The sequence below is a fragment of the Loxodonta africana genome, chromosome 3 (assembly GCF_030014295.1).
Source record: "Loxodonta africana isolate mLoxAfr1 chromosome 3, mLoxAfr1.hap2, whole genome shotgun sequence".
Classification (NCBI taxonomy): Eukaryota; Metazoa; Chordata; class Mammalia; order Proboscidea; family Elephantidae; genus Loxodonta; species Loxodonta africana.
Window position 1 is genome coordinate 70,404,134 of NC_087344.1, and position 18,855 is coordinate 70,422,988.

Here is an 18,855-nt window from a genome sequence, read left to right on the forward strand (position 1 = left end):
CAGGCAATGTTTCCTTCTGTTGTACATGTGGCCACCATGAGTCAGAGCTGACTTGATGGCCACTAACAACAACAACAGAAACATCACATTGCCTTTGTATAAGTGGAGGTAGCAATTTATGTTAGTAGTTAACACTATTTTTCTGGGTTACTGGAATCAACTGCAAGGCAGAGTTAACTCCCAAAGACTCTCTAGGGACCCTTTGAAAATGAACCAGTCTGTTAAAAGAATCAAGGGGTTGGAGAGGTGTGGGGGTGAAACAGAAGGGAGCTGACTAAAGAAGGTAGTAAAAAATGGCCATGGGAAAGCAAATTCGGAGAAGGAATCTGAGTTAAACCATGAGCAAAGCAAAGAGGAAGTAGCCTTCACAGTTGTTCCACCAAATTCTGAGGAAAAAAAAAAAAAAAAAATCCTCTGATGCCTGAAACTTGAACAAAGAGGATGAGGAGCAGGCAAAATGGATTGCTTTTCAGCGTTGGATTTGGGAGGGTAAGGGTAGAGGTTGCAGAGCAACAAAGAGGATGTGTTTGTGTTCCTCAGAAGAAAACTACTTCTTGGAGAGGCAAGGAGCCCCATTTGGGAATAGCACAGATCCAACTGACACAAGAGGCTCCAGCGTACACACTCCCAACTATGGCTCCAAATTCTTGCTGAGGTTATCCTTGCAGGCCACCTGCCAGCCCAGATGTCCTGTTGCTGAGGTACCAAGTCCTGAAGCCCTGAGGAAACACTGCTTCATATGACCCCAGTTAATAAGACTTTCTCTGTCCAGCTTGATCACCTGTCACAAGACTCAGGGGACACTCTAGTTTCAAGACTGCTTCTGAAACACAGTTGCAGTCCAGTTGGCTCTGACTCATGGTGACTTCATGTGAGTCAGAGTAGAACTGTGCTCTATAGGGTTTTCAATGGCTGATTTTTTGGAAGCAGCTCACTAAGCCTTTCTTCCAAAACACCTCTGGGTGGAGTTGAACCTCCAGTCAAGTGAAATGTGTTAACCATTTACACCACCCAAGACTGCCTCAAGGACATGATACAACTAAGACCTCTTGACCTAATAACGTATCTTTATGTGCAACCTTAGAAGGCTTTTACCATCCTCAGCCCTTCTTTCCCATATTCACTTCACTTACACATGCCTACACTTACCCCTTTGAATGATTTGTGTCTGGTCCTCCCCCTACCCCATACTGGGAGCTCCAGAGCATGCACATTTCCTTCTCCTCGACTGCTTTATGAGTAAGGCACAGGGCCTGACATATAGTAGGTTCTGAATAACTATATTTTGAATAAGTACACGAATAAACAGCTCTTTGGTTATAATCAGTATGCATAATGTAAGAGCTAACATTTATGAAGTACTTGCTATGTACTAGACCTTCTTTGCAACATTTTACATGTATTGATTCATTTTATTCCCACAAAAGTGCTAGGAGTAGGTACCGTTATTACCCCCATTTTATAGATGGGGAAATCAATCCCCAAAGAGACTCATTAGCTTGCCTTAGGATACATAGCTAGAAAGTGTCAGGGCCAGGATTTGAACCCTAGCTGTCTGACACCAGAAGCTGGGCAGTTAACTAACACATTAAGCTGCTTCTTAAAATATTTAAGCCAAGTTTTCTCACTGGGATTGCCAAATGCACTTGTGAGCAGATTAGTAAGAATACATTAGATGTTGGGAAGATTGAATTTTTGTTTGAAATGGTTTATTGCACCCGGGAGGACACAAGGGTCTGGTTGGAGGCTGCCATGAGGAGGAATGAGAGGAGAGAGGGGAGGGAGGAGGCTCTTTACAGTGTCAGATTGATAGAGGGCCAGGGTACTAGGCAGAGGGCTCGGTGCAGCATGAGCAGCAAGAGAGAAAAAGACAATCATCAGACACTTCCAGGCCCAGAGAGAGAACCATAAGAGAGACTGAAGATGAGATATGGGGATGTTTCCACCTATGTGGGGTCCATGCCCAGGGAGGTTGATGCCTCAGTGGGCCACTATGGAAAGGTGAGAGGCTGGACCACATAGGGCGATAGCTTAGAGGCCCAAACTTGGCTGACAAAGGCTCACCCTCAGCTTCCAACGCCAGGGTCTGAAGGGGTGTGGTAGACTTGGGCTGGAGGTGTTTGTTAGTATATGCTGGTCCAACGTAGTGCATAGAGGAAGGTGGCAGGGGCCTGGGAGCGCTGTGATTTCAGAGGGTCCAGCCAGCTGGCAGCTGGAATTACAGGGGGCAGAGCTCAGCCCCTGAGGCAGGGCCTGGAAAGAGCCAGACGGGGCACTCATGTACTAGAAAAGTAGGTGGAGATTCAAGGCAAACTCCAGTCCATGCAGAGACTGGTGGTGATTGGGAAACTGAGGCAGACATGCAATCATGCAGAGAGAGGTTAGCTGGGGGAAGGGGGTGCAGTGGAGGTGTAGTGAAGGCAGTAGCTCAGGGCTCACATGGGGCCCAAGACCAGCTACTCTGCCCACTCCAAATGCCAGATACTGCCCTGAAAGCTGCAGAGCTAACACCAGGTCGCGCTGCTGGTGTGCCTGGGCTCCTCACAGCAGCCAGCTGAGTCATGAGGCTGAACCTGCGAACTGAAGCTTGTTAGTGGCTGCAGCTGAGCAGACCTGGAGCCAGCAGGGCCTGGCAGAAGGGCAGGGAGTATTTTACTCAGTTAGTTACCCATGCACCCATTCAACATTTACAGAAATCTAAGTGTCAGGCAAGGGGCAGTGGTGGTTCAGTGGTAGGATTCTCACCTTCCATGCAGGAGACCTGGGTTCAGTTCCCGGCAATGCATCTCATGCACAGCCTCCACTCATCTGCCAGTAGAGGCTTGCATGTTGCTATGATGCTGAACAGGCTTCAGTGAGGCTTCCAGAGTAAGACAGGCTAGGAAGAAAAGCCTGGTGATCTACTTCTGAAAGTCAGTCAATAAAAACCTACGGAGCCAACAGTCCAATCCCGTTGTGCATGAGGTCACCAGGAGTGGGAGACTGACTTGACCTCAGCTAACAAAACAAACAAGTGTCAGACACCATACTTAAAATTAAGACTTTTAAAGACCCATTCAGTGCCATTGTGGAGCCCCATGAAACAGACTCCTGACGCTGAGTGAAATTGACAGTGCTCTGTATGTAAGCCTGAGGACACGTATCGATAACAGACAGAGAGAGGTAGACGGTGACTGTGCTGATGATGTGTGCAGCCAATAGGAGACAGGGTGGCATGGCATCTGCATGGGTATTCAATACGAGCTGTATAAAGATCAGCCTGGTAGCTGCTTTCTAAAATAAGCTACATGTCAGTCCCCCTCACCTGCTCGCCTGGTGAATGAGTTCAGTGAAGCGGCTTAATAAGCCATTTCTCTTTACAGAGTGGGTATCAGATGATCTTTGCCCAGACTGAGCCATAGCTGCCATGACCAGGGCTGCAGTTTGCTAAAGGGCAAAGTATTCCTTCCTATGGAGGGAATGCATGGCTCTCTGGGGGTGGGGTTGTCCTGGGGGGAGTGGTGATAACTTCAAACTCCCAGGCTAGGCTTGCCCCAGGCTCTGCCCTGCAGTTGCCTGGGACCCTCGGTAGGCAGGTGCCTCCCAGAACCACGGGCTCCTGCCCATTGCCCTCACCTGGGAGCAGCCAGGGAGAGCTGAGGACCACAATGCCAGCTCCCCTGCCAGAGGCTCCTCCAAAACTCGGACAATACTCTGATGACTCCTCTCTCATTGTGGGCCACAAACGAACCATTGACTGAAAATCATGTGCATTTCTTAACTTACTGGTTTATTGTCTCTCTCCTCTTGAATTTAAACTCTATGAGAGCAGGCATCTGTTCAGCCTGGTTCATTGTGGTATCCTGAGGACTCAGAGCAAGGCCGGTAACACACCAAAAGCCGAAAGGAAGAAAGAAAGAAGAAAAAAAACAAAACAAAACAGTTGCTGTTGGGTTGATTCTGATTCATGGCTACCCCAAGTACATCAGAGAACTCTGCTCCAAAGGGTTTTCAGCAGCTGAGTTTTTGGAAGTAGATCTCCAGGATTTTCTTCCAAGGAGCCTCTGGGTGGACTTGAACCACTAACCTTTCATTAGCGACTGGACGTTAACCATTTTCATCACCCAGGCAATCCAGTAACATACAAGATGTTTAATATATTTTTCTTAAATATATTTGTAATGTATAAATGAATGAATGAATAATTTAAGACCATGAACTGGCTTAGGTTCCAGGCTCAGCTCAACTACTTATTAACTCTGTGCTATGTTACCTTCGGTCAGTTACTTAATCTCAATTTCCCTATCTGTAAAATGGGAAAAATTATAGTACCTGCCTTATGGAGTAGTTGGGAGGATTTGATAAGATAATGCACATAAACCACTCAGCACCTAATCAAACCAAACTCATTGCATTAGAGTCAATTCCTACTAATAGTGACCCTAAAGGACAGAGTAGAACTGCCCCATAGGGTTTCCAAGGAGAGGCTTGTGGATTCAAACTGCCAATATTTTGATTAGCATCCAAGCTCTTAACTGCACTCAGCACAGTGGAGGATATTTTATCATGGTCATCACTGTAGTTGAAGTATGCCTAAGTGCCTCCCTTCTATACCCTGGATCCTTAGGTCATAAGAGAGAGAAAAACACCAAGCAGGCTCAAGAGCGGGAGGAGAAGCAGCCTAGAGCAGCAATTCTCAAAGTGTGGTCCCTGGACCAGCAGCATCAGCATCACCTGGGAACTTGTCAGAGAAGCACATTCCTGGGCCAACTGCAGACCTACTTAATCAGAAACTCTGCAGGTGGGGCCCAAGCCTTCCCAGTGATTCTGACGCAGCCAAGTTTAGAGCAAGGAGTAAATGAGGAAGGCCAGATTCCTGGTTGGAATGCCAAATGATTTCTTCAGTTGCATAAAGAAAGGCAGAGAAGCAATCTGGGCAACTCTAGGTCCAGTGCCAACAAGGCTCCCATTTTGCAGCCACCATCCTGGCCTTGCCCTCCCTGCTGCTAGTGGAGGAGTTGGGCCTCCAACCACTGCAAGGAGAGTGCCTTTGGCTACAGGGAGAGCAGTATTTGGCAAGGCACAGTCACTAGCCCACTCTGCTCAGCATGCTGTGTACCTGCACTGTGGGGGCTGGCTGGGCAGAGGTGCAGTGTGAAGCAGGGCTGAATGAGGGAGACAAAATGCCCTGGGGCCAAGTCATCCTGAGCATCCACGTGTGTTTAGGACTCGGGGGAGGGGTGGGGAGACCTGTGTCTGAAAGGTGCAAGAAAGCCCTCATGGGCCATCAGAACAGTTGGTGTAGCAGCAGCCACAGGCAATTGTAATTGCCTGCTTAGTAAACAGCCCTCAGCTACACCAGAATCTCTAGAATGTCTGTAGGAGAGAAATTTGGAACTGTACCTGGGAGCAAGTGAAGTCAGAGAGAGGTCTATGGCAGGCAGATTATCATATGCGGGCTATTAGTGGTCCTCATGGAGCCTTCGAGTGTTGGGGGGCTGAGGGAAATCCATGGGGCTTCACTCTTAGACCTGGCTCCTTCCCTGGCTGCCTGTTAGAATCATCTGGAGGACATTAAAAAAAAAAAAAAAAACTGCCCAGGCCCTAACCCCATAGACTCTGATTCAATTTTTCTGGAGTGGGACCTGGAAGTCAGTACATTTTTATAAAGCTTCCCAGGAGATTCTATTGCTCAGCCAGGGCCAAGAACCGCTGTTCTAACCATTCCCTCCACTCAGAAAAGCAAATGTACCATTTCATCTATGTCCGTGTCCTGTCTTTGAACATCTGTCTGCATCTCCATTTTTTCTATCAATGGGCATGTCTGATGTTGGGATTGGGGGAATCCTGACAAGTGAAACCAACTGAGAAATAAAACCCGGGAGAGAGAAGATGGAGATCAGAATGTCAACTCTATTACTGTGTAAAGTCAAGTGGAGAATGTGGCTTTAGATCTGTACCCAAGATCTAAAGCTTGCAAATCCTTTATCAATAACTTAAAGTTATCCACTAGGCACTGGGCACACCAGATGACTTCCCAGGGGGCAAAGCCAATCTGTGAGGTTATCCAGTACCAGAGAACTGGCCAGAATGTTGTATCCCTTCTGCAGGCAGGCTGAGTTAAAGACAAGGAAGTGCTAGGAGGGGATGAGCTGAGTGTGCTCAGTTCCTTATCCTAAATCACCAGTCAGATAAATCATTGCTCCTACTCTGGAGAGAAATGATGAGAGGATAGAGAGAAATGGGAAGAGTTCTTTCCATACTTGTCCCTCACGGATGGTGCAACAGAAATGTCTTTCCTTCCATGGAAACACAAGTCATGGAGTATAAATATTCCTCCCTAACATCTGGGTGTTTACATAAGCAACTTTGTCTTTTTCTCTGAATATCTGATGGTGGGTATCTTTCTGTGAGTATGGCTGTGTGTCTGGGAGTACATTTGTATTAAAACAGGTGTCTATGTGCCCCCGTGTATCTGTGTGGTTCTATGTATGTCTGTGTGGAACAGCCTGAACCTGCTTCTATCTGGCCACCCAGCCCTCAGATGTCAGCTGCTCCACCTGCCCCCCTGTGGGCTCCCTGTGCCTGCTGCTCATACAACCTGAGGGCTGTTGCTGACGTTCCTAGCAGTCACTGTGCTCAGAGGACATGCCGTCTTGAATGGTGATGGCCACCTTCTTCTATCAGCTAAGATGATTCATCATCACTGTCAGTACCAGGAGAAAGCGGCAATGAAAATGGTCTTTGCCCAGATGGGGCTTCTCTGGGTAGGGTTTATCTCAGGATCCCAGTTTATGGGCTCCTGGAGAGAATGAGAGAAGGCAAGAAGGGGCCAGGACTCCATCCCTCAGTCCACAGGACTTTACAAATTCTTGGCACAGACTCAGCCATGTGTTTCCCATGTGCTGGGTAGAGACAGCCCCTAGCCGAATCGAGGTACAGGAGTTAGTCCTCCTCCTCCATGTAAAGCCCTGTGAAGAGCCACCATAGCTTTCTCCAGTCCAGGACTGGCCCTCTGTAGCCTTTGAGGTCATTCTTTGCTCCAAGGCTTCCCCATGAAATCTTCCTTCTCTCCCCTCAACAGTTCCTGCTACAGACCCCAGGAGCTGGGTCTTGCAAAGAAGAATGGTTTGAGAGTGCTGACTTTGGAGTCAGATGGAGACCCTAATTTGCTACATATTAACTGTGTAACTCTGAGCAAATCACCTCTCTCTGTGCCTTTTTCATCTGTGAAATGTGGGTATTAATAACAAAGATGATTAACATTTATTGAGGGTTTACTACACACAAGGTACTGTTCTAAGAATTTTACATGTATCATATTAGTTATATCTTTCTATGTAACAAATTACCCTAAAACTTAGTGGCTGAAAACCATAAACATTTATTACCTTACAGTTTCTGTTGGCCAGGAATCTGGAAATGGTTTAGCTGAGTTCTCTGCTTCTGGGTCTCACATGGCTGCAATCAAGTTGTCAGCTGGTCTGCAGTCTCATCCGAAGGCTCAACTAGGAAGGATCCACCCCAAGCTTATGCACATGGCTGTTGGCAGAATTCAGCACCTCAGGAATGTTGAACTGAGGGCCTCAGTTCCTATGTGGCTGTTGGCCAGAGGCCACCCTCAGTTCCTTCCCAGGTGTGCTTCTCCATAGGGCAGCTCACAACATGGCAGCTGGCTTCCATTAGAGTGAGCAAGAGAGAGAATTAGAGAAAGCAAGCAGGATGGAAGTCATAGTCTCTTGTTACCAAATCCCAGAAGTGACATCCTATCACTTTTGCCATATCCTCTTCATTAGAAGCAAGTCACTAGGTCCAGCTCACACATACGAGAAGGAGATTATTACAGAAGAGTGTGAATACGGGAGGTGGGGGTCATTGGGAGCCATGTCAGAGGCTGCCCACCACCTGTCTATGTGTGTTCGTGTGTCGGTGTGTGTGTGTATCTGTGTGTCTGTCTGTGTGTTGTGTACCCTCAGAGTAACACTATGTGGTAGATATTGTTGATCTTCTCCTTTATCACCATTCTACAGACGAGGAAACTGAGGCTCAGAGATTGCCCGAGGTCATACTCGTGATATGGGAAGAAGCCCAGAAGCTTGCTCTAGAGTCTGTATTCTTAACCACTAAACCAGAGTGCCAAGAGGATAAGGTTGTTGGGAGGATCAAATGCAACATTATAAAAAATGACACTGTGGGCCTCAGTGAATTCGAGCTCCTTTCCCTAGTGATCCCCCTCCAGCTCCACTTCACTCAGCATCTTGCCCCTGAGGAGTGAGTGTAAGCCCCCAGCAAGCCATGCTTGCAGCTTGTCATAAGCTATGCAAGTTTACTCTCGGCCTAACCAGGTACTCTCTCATCTCTGACTAGCCATCATACTTCATTTCTAACTTCTGACTGGCTGTAGAACTGGCATCCAAGATGAGAGGAGAAATGGTAAGAGGGAATCAGGTTCTTCTGCACAATGAATTCAAGCCTTCTGATCTGTATGGGCAACATCCCAGGAAGTGGTGAGAATGTGCAGGTGAACTTTCCCAAACACAGGTGGCTTTGTTCAGTCGGAAATGAGTGAAGACAAAGGTTAGGGTTAGGGACAAAAGGGACCAGGGTTAGGAAGTTCCTCATCTGGACTTGGCAGTGAGAGAGAGCTATTCCAGGCATGCTAGAAATGGTTTGATGGCTCATATGTAGCAAGTGGTGTAAAGAGGCCTATGCCCTCTGACTCAGTGACGGCTCCTGCTATGTAATATTGATCCCATTTTACAGATCATGGGAGCCATTCTTCCTTTCTTCTACCTCCTACTGGCCCATGCAAGAGAAACAACTTCCCTCTCAGATGTGGTGGGGAAGAGGGGAAATGACTTCATTCTTCCTTCCACCTCTTATTCCCTCCTTTATGTAGGGGGAGGAGAGATTGGCGTGATTGTTGAGACAGCAAGAGTGTGCCACCCTTTGGCCTACACTTCTCTAATATGTGAAAGTTCCTCAAAGGTGTGGCCTTTCTCCTGGCCATGATTCTCCATACATCTGGCTAAAAGTCTGCTATGATGACCCAAAACTACCCTCGAGCGGTCTCCAGGGACAAGACTTGGAAGACCCTTTCAGCTTCAGATCAAAACTGTTCTCAAACTCAGTATTATCAGTTACAAAGCCCATGTTTTCATCCCTTTCAAACTTACAGGTATAATTCTGAATTGTTTAGAACTTTGAGGGGAGAGGAGTGTGATTAATTATGATTCTCACAAACTCCAACATCAAAAGGTGATAAAAGGCTTGCTAAGGTCACCACCTTTTTTGTAAACAGCAGAGCCAGGATACATGACTATTTGTAACTGGGCTGCCTGTGCACTTAACATTTTATTACACTCCTTCCTTCAGTATTGCTGTGGTGAATATAAGGCACCACAGAGGTGTCTGAGGAAACTCCTTTTCTCCTTCAACACTCAGCTCCATCCAGAGACAGGCAGACAGACACAGAGGAACAATTCCTAAGAGTAGGAGGTAATCAATCAATTGCCTAAATCAGGAACATGGCTATAAACCCTCTTTGGTAGATCAGATTATTGTTCATCAGATATTGGCCCCATCCCTCTCCACCTCCACTGGTGCTTGGCTTGGTTATGCAACTGCTTAGCCAGTGGAACCAAAATTCAGTTGCCACTGAGTTGGTTCTAACTCATGGCAACCCCATGCATGTCAGAGCAGAACAGTGTTCCATAGGGTTTTCAGTAGCTGATTTTTTGAAAATAGATTGTCAGGCCTTTCTTCCAAGGTAACTGTGGGTAGACTCGAACTGCCAACATTTTGGTTAGTCACTGAGAGCATTAACCTTTGCACAACCCGGGGACTCCTGGTCAATGGAATGTGCATGGAATTAACAGTGTAAGAGTCAAAGCCTATGTCTTAAGAGACATCTGTCCTGAATAACATGGCCAATGGATTTTCCTAGTACCAGAGAAATGAGAGACATATGAAGCTGGCCTTACCCAAACGCATGGCCCAGACCAATGTGCACCTAGATCAGCCAAACCCCAGCAGACCTGTAGATATGAAAGCAAAATATAAATGCTTAGTGTTATTTAGCATTGTGTTTTGGGTAGTTTGTTATGCAGAACAATTGTGGTAATAGTCACCTCATATACTGTAATACAGAAGATTTCAAAAGGCCTCTCCAGAAGACAAAGTAAAATATTATAATGATATGTGCAAAGACCCAGAGGTAGAAAACCAAAAGGGAAGAACATGCTCAACATTTCTCAAGCTGAAAGAGCCGAAGAAAAGATTCAAGCCACGAGTTGCAATATTGAAGGATTCTGAGGGGAAAATATTATTGCAGAAAGCATTAAAAGAAGATGGAAGGAAGCAGGGTCAAGATGGTGGAATAGCCAGATGCTTCCTGTGATCCCTCTTACAATAAAGACCAAAAAAAACAGGTAAAATAATTATATTTATGACAAGCTAAGAGCCCTGAACATCAAAGGCAAAGTTAGAAAACAGACTGAGTGGCAGGGGGAGGAAGAGACAGCTCAGAAGTGGAGAGGTGTTACCGAACCTGAATCACTGGGATCCCTCAGGCTCCATTCTTGGGAGTGGCTGTGACAGGCTGGGGGTAGCATATACCCACAGTTTCCTCAGGCAGAAGCAGCCAGCCTCACAGTCTGCTCAAACCTCCAGAACCAGAGAAGAATGACGCTCTCAGCAAAGCTAACTACTTGCATATATTTTACCTCACCCCTAGCCCCAAGCCAGCTTCAGTGGCTGTTGATTTCTCTGGGCAATAAGATAGGCTGTGCTGAGCACATGGAGCCATGCTCCCGGCCTTGGAGTAGGAATAAATTCGTAATTGGGGGAAAAGATAATTTGCCAGCTCCACTAACCCAGGGAACTCAGTACAGAAGCAGCTCCTGTCCAGGCATAAACAGTCTATGGACTTCAAATACCTTTCCCCCCCCGCATGAACCTGAGTGGGCCTATTCCAGGAGAATAGGCCCTCGTTGGCAGACTGCAACTGTTTCAGCTGTGTGGTGAACAGGTGGGTGTTTGATATTTGACACCACTTTGCCTACTAAACAGGGTCCTTACCTACCCACATCGGGGGCATAAGGACTGGTGGCTCCACTCAGGTCACCCAGCCACCCATGACAGGGATCCAAGGATAACTGGTACCTCCCAGTCCTTACCAGTCAATATCAAGTCACATAAAGAAATAGATCATGATCACCTCAACAAGCTCTCAAAATAAAGAATCAATGGATCTTCTGGATGAAGGTGCCTTCCTGGCATTACTGGATGCAGAATTCAAAAGATTAATATACAGACTTCAAGACATCAGGAATGAGATTAGGTAGGAGATCAGGCAAAACACAGAACAACTCAAGGAACACACAGATAAAGTAATTGATGAAATTAAAAAGGTTTTTCAAGAACATAATGAAAAATTTAGTAACCTGCAAGAATCCATAGAGAGACAGCACTCAGAAATTAAGAAGACTAACAATACAATTACAGAAGTAGACAACTCAATAGAAAGTCAGAGGAGCAGAATTGAGTAAATGGAAGGCAGAATTGGCAAGTTTGAAGATAAAGCACTTGGCACCAATATATTTGAAGAAAAATCAGATAAAAGAATTTTAAAAAATGAAGAAGCTTAAGAATCACGTGGTATGCTATCAAAAGAAATAACCTACGAGTGACTGGAGTACCAGAACATCGAGGGACAAGAGAAAATACAGAAACAATTGTTGAAGATTTGTTCACAGAAAACTTCCCTGATATTGTGAAAGATGAGAAGATCTATCCAAGATACTTATCGAAATCCACGCAAGGTAGATTTTAAAAGAAAGTCACCAAGACATATTATAATCCAACTTGCCAAAATCAAAGGTAAGGAGAGAATTTTAAGAGCAGCTGGGGATAAACGAAAAGTCACCTACAAAGGAGAGTCAATAAGAATAAGCTCGGATTACTCAGCAGAAACCATGCAGGCAAGAAGGCAATGGGATGACTGATATAAAGCATTGAAGGAAAAAAATTGCCATCCAAGAATCATATATCCAGCAAAACTGTCTCTCAAATATGAAGGTGAAATTAGGACATTTCTGGATAAACAGAAGTTTAGGGAATTCATCAAAACCAAGCCAAAACTACAAGAAATACTAAAGGGAGTTCTTTGGTTAGAAGATCAATGATATCAAGTATCAACCCAAGGCTAGAACACTGGACAGAGCAATCAGATGTCAACCTAGACAGGGAGATCACAAAAATAAATCAAGATTAAAAAAACTCTGAAAACAGGGAAACAGAGATGTTATTATATAAAAGAAGACAACATTAAAGCAATAAAGAGGGACTAAGAAAGGTAGTCACAGATCTTTCATATGGAGAGGAAGACAAGGCAATATAAAGAAATAAAAATTAGGTTTAAACTTAGAAAAATAGGAGTAAATATTAAGGTAACCACAAAGGAGACTAACTATCCTACGTATCGAAATGAAAGAAAAAAATAGAGACTCAGCAAAAACAAAATCAACAAAAATAAATAAGAGGAAAAGGTAATATTTAAAGATAAATTACTCAGCACAAAAAATTAAGTGGGAAAAAAACTGTCAAAAACACACAAAAAAAGACATCAAAATGACAGCACTAAACTCATAAAAAAAAATACCTATCTATAATTACACTCATGTAAATGGACTAACAAAGAGGCAGAGACTGGCAGAATGAATAAAAAAAAAGATCCATCTATATGCTTAGACACATCTTAGACTTAGAGACACAAACAAACTAAAATTTAAAGGATGGAAAAAAAATATCAACCGAACAACAATCAAAAAACAGCAGAAGTAGCAGTATTAATTTCTGACAAAATAGACTTTAAAGTTAAATCCACCAAAAAGGATAAGGACGGACACTATATAATGATTAAAGGGACAATATACCAGGAGTATATAACCATATTAAATATTTATGCACCCAATGACAGGGCTGCAAGATACATAAAACAAACTCTAACAGCATTAAAAAGTGAGGTAGACAGCTCCACAGTTATAGCAGGAGACTTCAATACACCACTTCCGGTGAAGGACAGGACATCCAGAAAGAAGCTCAATAAAGACATGGAAGATCTAAATGCTACGATCAACCAAATCAAACTTATAGATGTATACAGAACCCTCCACCCAACAGCAGTCACGTATACTTTCTTTTCTAGTGCACATGGAACATTCTCTAGAATAGACAACATACTAGGTCATAAAGCAAGCCTTAGCAGGATCCAAAACATCGAAATACTACAAAGCATCTTCTCTGACCATAAGGCCATAAAAGTGGAAATCAGTAACAGAAAAATAGGGAAAGAGATCAAATACTTGGAAACCAAACAATACCCCGCTCGAAAATGACTGGGTTATAGAAGACATTAAGGATAGAATAAAGAAATTCATAGAATCCAGTGAAAATGAAAACAGTTCCCAACAGAACCTTTGGGACACAGGGAAGGGCCAAAATCAAAGAATTATCCCTACAACTTGAACAAATGGAAAGAGAGCAACAAAAGAAATCCTCAGGCACCAGAAGAAAACAAATAATAAAAATTAGTGCAGAATTAAATGAAATAGAAAACAGAAAAACAATAGAAAGAGGCAACAAGACCAAAAGGTGGTTCTTTGAAAAAATCAACAAAATTGATAAATCATTGGCCAAATTGACAAAAGAAAAACAGGAGGCAAAGCAAATAACCTGAATAAGAAATGAGATGGGCAATATTACAACAGGCCCAACTGAAATTAAAAGAATCATATCAGATTGTGATGAAAAATTGTACTCTAACAAATTTGAAAACCTAGAAGAAATGGATGAATTCCTAGAAACACACTACCTACCTAAACTAACACAAACAGAGGTAGAAAAACTAAATAGACCCATAACAAAAGAAGAAATCGAAAAGGTAATCAAAAAACTCCCAACAACAAAAAAAAAAAGCCCTGGCCCAGACAACTTCACCACAGAGTTCTACCAAACTTTCATAGAAGAGTTAACACCACTATTACTAAAGGTACTTCAGGGCGTAGAAAAGGACGGAATACTCCCAAACTCATTCTGTGAAGCCAGCATATCCCCGATACCAAAACCAGATAAAAACACCACAAAAAAAGAAAATTGCAGACTTATATCCCTCATGAACTTAGATGCAAAAATCCTCAATAAAATTCTAGCCAATAAAATTCAACAACATATCAAAAAATAATTCACCATGGCCAAGTGGGATTCACACCAGGTATGCAGGGATGGTTCAACATTAGAAAAACAATTAATGTAATCCGTCATATAAATAAAACAAATGACAAGAACCACATGATTTTATCAATTGATGCAGGAAAAGCATTTGACAAAGTTCAACACCCTTTCATAATAAAAGCTCTCAGCAAACTAGGAATAGAAGGAAAATTCCTCAGTGTAATAAAGGGCATTTATACAAAGCCAACAACTGACATCATCCTAAATGGACAGAGTCTGAAAGCATTCCCTTTAAGATTGGGGACCACACAAGAATGCCCTTTATCACCGCTCTTATTTAACATTGTGCTGGAGGTCCTAGCCAGAGCAATTAGGCTAGATGAAGAAAGAAAGGGCATCAAGATTGGTAAGGAAGAAGTAAAAGTATCTCTATTTGCAGATGACATGATCTTATATGCAGAAAACCCAAAAGAATCCTCCTGAAACTAATAGAAGAGTTCAGCAGAGTATCAGGATACAACATACACATACAAAAATCAGTTGGATTCCCCTACATTGAGGAGAAAATCACCAAATTATACCATTTCAGTAGCCCCCAAAGATAAAATACTTAGGAATAAATATTACCAGAGAGGTAAAAGACCTATACAAAGAAAACTACAGGACACTACTCCAACAAACCAAAAGAGACCTACATAAGTTGAAAAACATACCTTGCTCATGGATAGGAAGACTTAAAGTTATAAAAATGTCTATTCTACCAAAAGTGATATATAGATACAATGCAATTCCAATTCAAATTCTATCAAAATTTTTTAATGAGATGGAGAAACAAATCACCACCAACTTCATATGGAAGGGAAAGAGGCCCTAGATAAGTAAAGCATTACTGAAAAAGAAGAACAAAAGGGGGGGCCTCATTCTACCCGATTTTAGAACCTATTATACCACCACAGTAGTCAAAACAGCCTTGTACTGGTATAACAAGAAATACATACACCATTGGAACAGAATTGAGAATCTAGACATAAATCCATCCACATAGGAGCAGCTGATATTTAACCCAGGCCCAAAGTCAGTTAAATGGGGAAAAGGCAGTCTCTTTAACAAATGGTGCTGACATAACTGGATATTCACCTGCAAAAAAATGAAACAAGACCCATACCTCACATCGTGCACAAAAACTAACACAAAATGGATCAAAGACCTAAACATAAAATCTAAAACGATAACGGTCATAGAAGGAAAAATAGGGACAATGTTAGGAGCCCTAATACATGGCATAAACAGTATAGAAAGCATTACTAACAGTGCAGAAGAGAAACTAGACAACTGGGAGCTCCTAAAAATCAAACACCTATGCTCATCCAAAGACTTCACCGAAAGAGTAAAAAGATTACCTACAGACTCGGAAAAAGTTTTTAGCTATGACATTTCCAATCAGTGCCTGATCTCTAAAATCTACATGATACTTCGAAAACTCAACTACAAAAAGACAAATAACCCAATTAAAAAATGGGCAAAGGATATGAACAAGCACTTCACTAAAGAAGACATTCAGGTAGCTAACAGATACATGAGGAAATGCTCTCAATCATTAGCCATTAAATGCAAATCAAAACTACAATGAGATTCTATCTCACTCCAACAAGGCTGGCATTAATCCAAAATCACAAAATAATAAATGTTGGAGAGGTTGTGGGGAGACTGGAACACTTACAGTGCTGGTGGGAATGTAAAATGGTACAGCCACTTTGGAAATCTATTTGGCACTTCCTTAAAAAACTAGAAATAGAATTACCATGCGATCCAGCAATCCCACTCCTTGGAATATATCCTAGAGAAATAAGAGCCTTTACACAAACAGATATATGCATACCCATGTTCATTGCAGCACTGTTTATAATAACAAAAAGATGGAAGCAACCAAGGTGCCCATAAATGGATGAATGGATAAATAAATTATGGTATATTCACACATTGACAAAGAACAGTGATGAATCTGTGAAACATTTTATAACATGGAGGAATCTGGAAGGCATTATGCTGAGTGAAATTACTCAGTTGCGAAAGGACAAATACTGTATCAGACCACTATTATAATAACTGGAGAAATAGTTTAGAAAGAGAAGAAAATATTCTTTGATGGTTATGAGAGGCGGGAGGGAGGAAGAAAGGGAAACGGGTTTCCACTAATTAGACAGTAGGTAAGAATTCACTAATTAGATAGTAGATAGGTGAAGGGAAAGACAACACACAATACAGGCGAGGTCAGCACAACAGGACTAAACTAAAAGCAAAGAAATTTCCTGAATAAACTGAGCAGTTCGAAGGCCAGAGTAGCAAAGGCAGGTGTTTGGGGACCATGGTTTTAGGGGACATCTAAGTCAATTGGCATAATAAAATCTATTAAGAAAACATTATGCATTCTACCCTGGAGAGTGACTTCCGGGGTCTTAAACGCCAGCAGGCGGCCATCTACGATGCATCAATGTGTCTCAACCCACCTGGAGCAAAGGAGAATGAAGCACACCAAAGAAACAAGGTAATTACGAGCCCAAGAGACAGAAAGGGCCACATGAACCGGAGACTACATGAGCCTGAGACCAGAAGAACTAGACGGTGCCCGGCTACAGCCAATGGCTGCCCCTGAGAACTGCAACAGAGAACCCCTGAGGGAGCAGGAGTACAGTGGGTCACAGACCCCAAATTCTTATAAGATCAGACTTAATGATCTGACTGAGGCTAGAAGGACCTTGGAGGTCATGGTCCCCAGACCTTCTCTTAGCCCAAGATAGGAACCATTGCCAAAGCCAACTCTTCAGAGAGGGATTGGACTGGACTATGGGATAGAAAATGATACTGGTGAAGAATGAACTTCTTGGATCAAGTAGACACATGAGACTATGTTGGCATCTCTTGTCTGCAGGGAAGATGAGAGGGCAGGGGGCATCAGAAGCTTGCCGAATGGACATGAAAATAGCGAGTGGAGGGAAGGAATGTGCTGTCTCTTTATGGGGAGAGCAATTACGAGTATATAGCAAGGTGTATATAAATTTTTGTATGAGAGACTGACTTGATTTGTAAACTTTCACTTAAAGCACAATAAATTTTTTTTTTTAAATACATGAAATTAAAAAAAAAAAAGATGGAAGGAGCACGGACAGTCTCTACACCAAAAAGAATTGGTGGACCTTCAACCGTTTCAGGAGGTGGCATATGATCAGGAACTGATGATATGAAGGAAGAAGTCCAAGCTGCACTGAGGGCATTGGCAAAAAACAAGGCTCTAGGAATTGATAGAATATGAATTGAGATGTTTCAACAAAAGGATGTGGCACTGGAAGTGCTCACTTGTTTATGCCAAGATATTTAGAAGGCAGCTACCTGTCCAACTGGCTGGAAGAGATCCATATTTATGCCTATTCCCAAGAATGGTGATCCAACTGAATGCAGAAATTATCAAACAATATCATTAATATCACATGCAAGCAAAATTGTGCTGAAGATCATTCAAAAGCACCTGCAGCAGTGTATCACCAGGAACTTCCAGAAATTCAAGCTGGATTCGGAAGAGGTTGTGGAACCAGGGATATCATTGCTGATGTCAGAGGGATCTTGGCTGAAAACAGAGAATACCAGAAATATGTTTACCTGTGTTTTATTGACTATGCGAACACATTCGACTGTGTGGATCATAACAAATTATGGATAATATTGTAAAGAATGGGAATTTCAGAACATTTGATTGTGCTCAAAAGGAACCTATACATAGGTCAAGAGGCAGTCATTTGAACAAAACAAGAGGATACTGCATGGTTTAAAGTCAGGAAAGGTGTGCATCAGGGTTGTATCCTTTCACCATACTTATTCAATCTGTATGCTGAGCAAATAATCCAAGAAGTTGGACTATATGAAAAACAGGGCATCAAGATTGAAGGAAGACTCATTAATAGCCTGAGATATGCAGGTGACACAGCATTGCTTACTGAAAGTGAAGAGGACTTGAAGCACTTACTGGTGAAGATCAAATACCACAGCCTTCAGTATGGATTACACCTCAACAACAACAACAAAAAATTCTCACATCTGGACCAATAAGCAGCATCATGATAAATGGAAAAAAGATCGAAGTTGTCAAGAATTTCATTTTACTTGTATTCACAGTTAACACCCATGGAAGCAGCAGTCAAGATATCAAAAGATGCATTGCATTGGGAAAATCTTCAGCAAAAGACCTCTTTGAAGTGTTAAAAAGCAAAGATGTTACCTTGAAGTCTAAGGTGTGCCTGACCCAAGCCATGGTGTTTTTAATCACCTTGTATGCATGAGAAAGCTGAACGATGAATAAGAAAGATGGAAGAAGAATCGATGCCTTTGAATTGTGGTGTTGGAGAAGAATATTGAATATACCATGGACAACCAAGAGAATGGACAAATCTATCTTGGAAGAAGTACAACCAGAATGCCCCTTAGAAGCAAGGATGGTGAGACTATGTCTCACAAAGTTTGGACATGTTATCACAGGGATCAGTCCCTGGAAAAGAACATCAAGCTTGGTTAAGTAGAGGGTGAGCGAAAAAGAGCAAGACCTTCAACAAGATGGGTTGACACAGTGGCTGCAACGATGGGCTCAAGCATAAC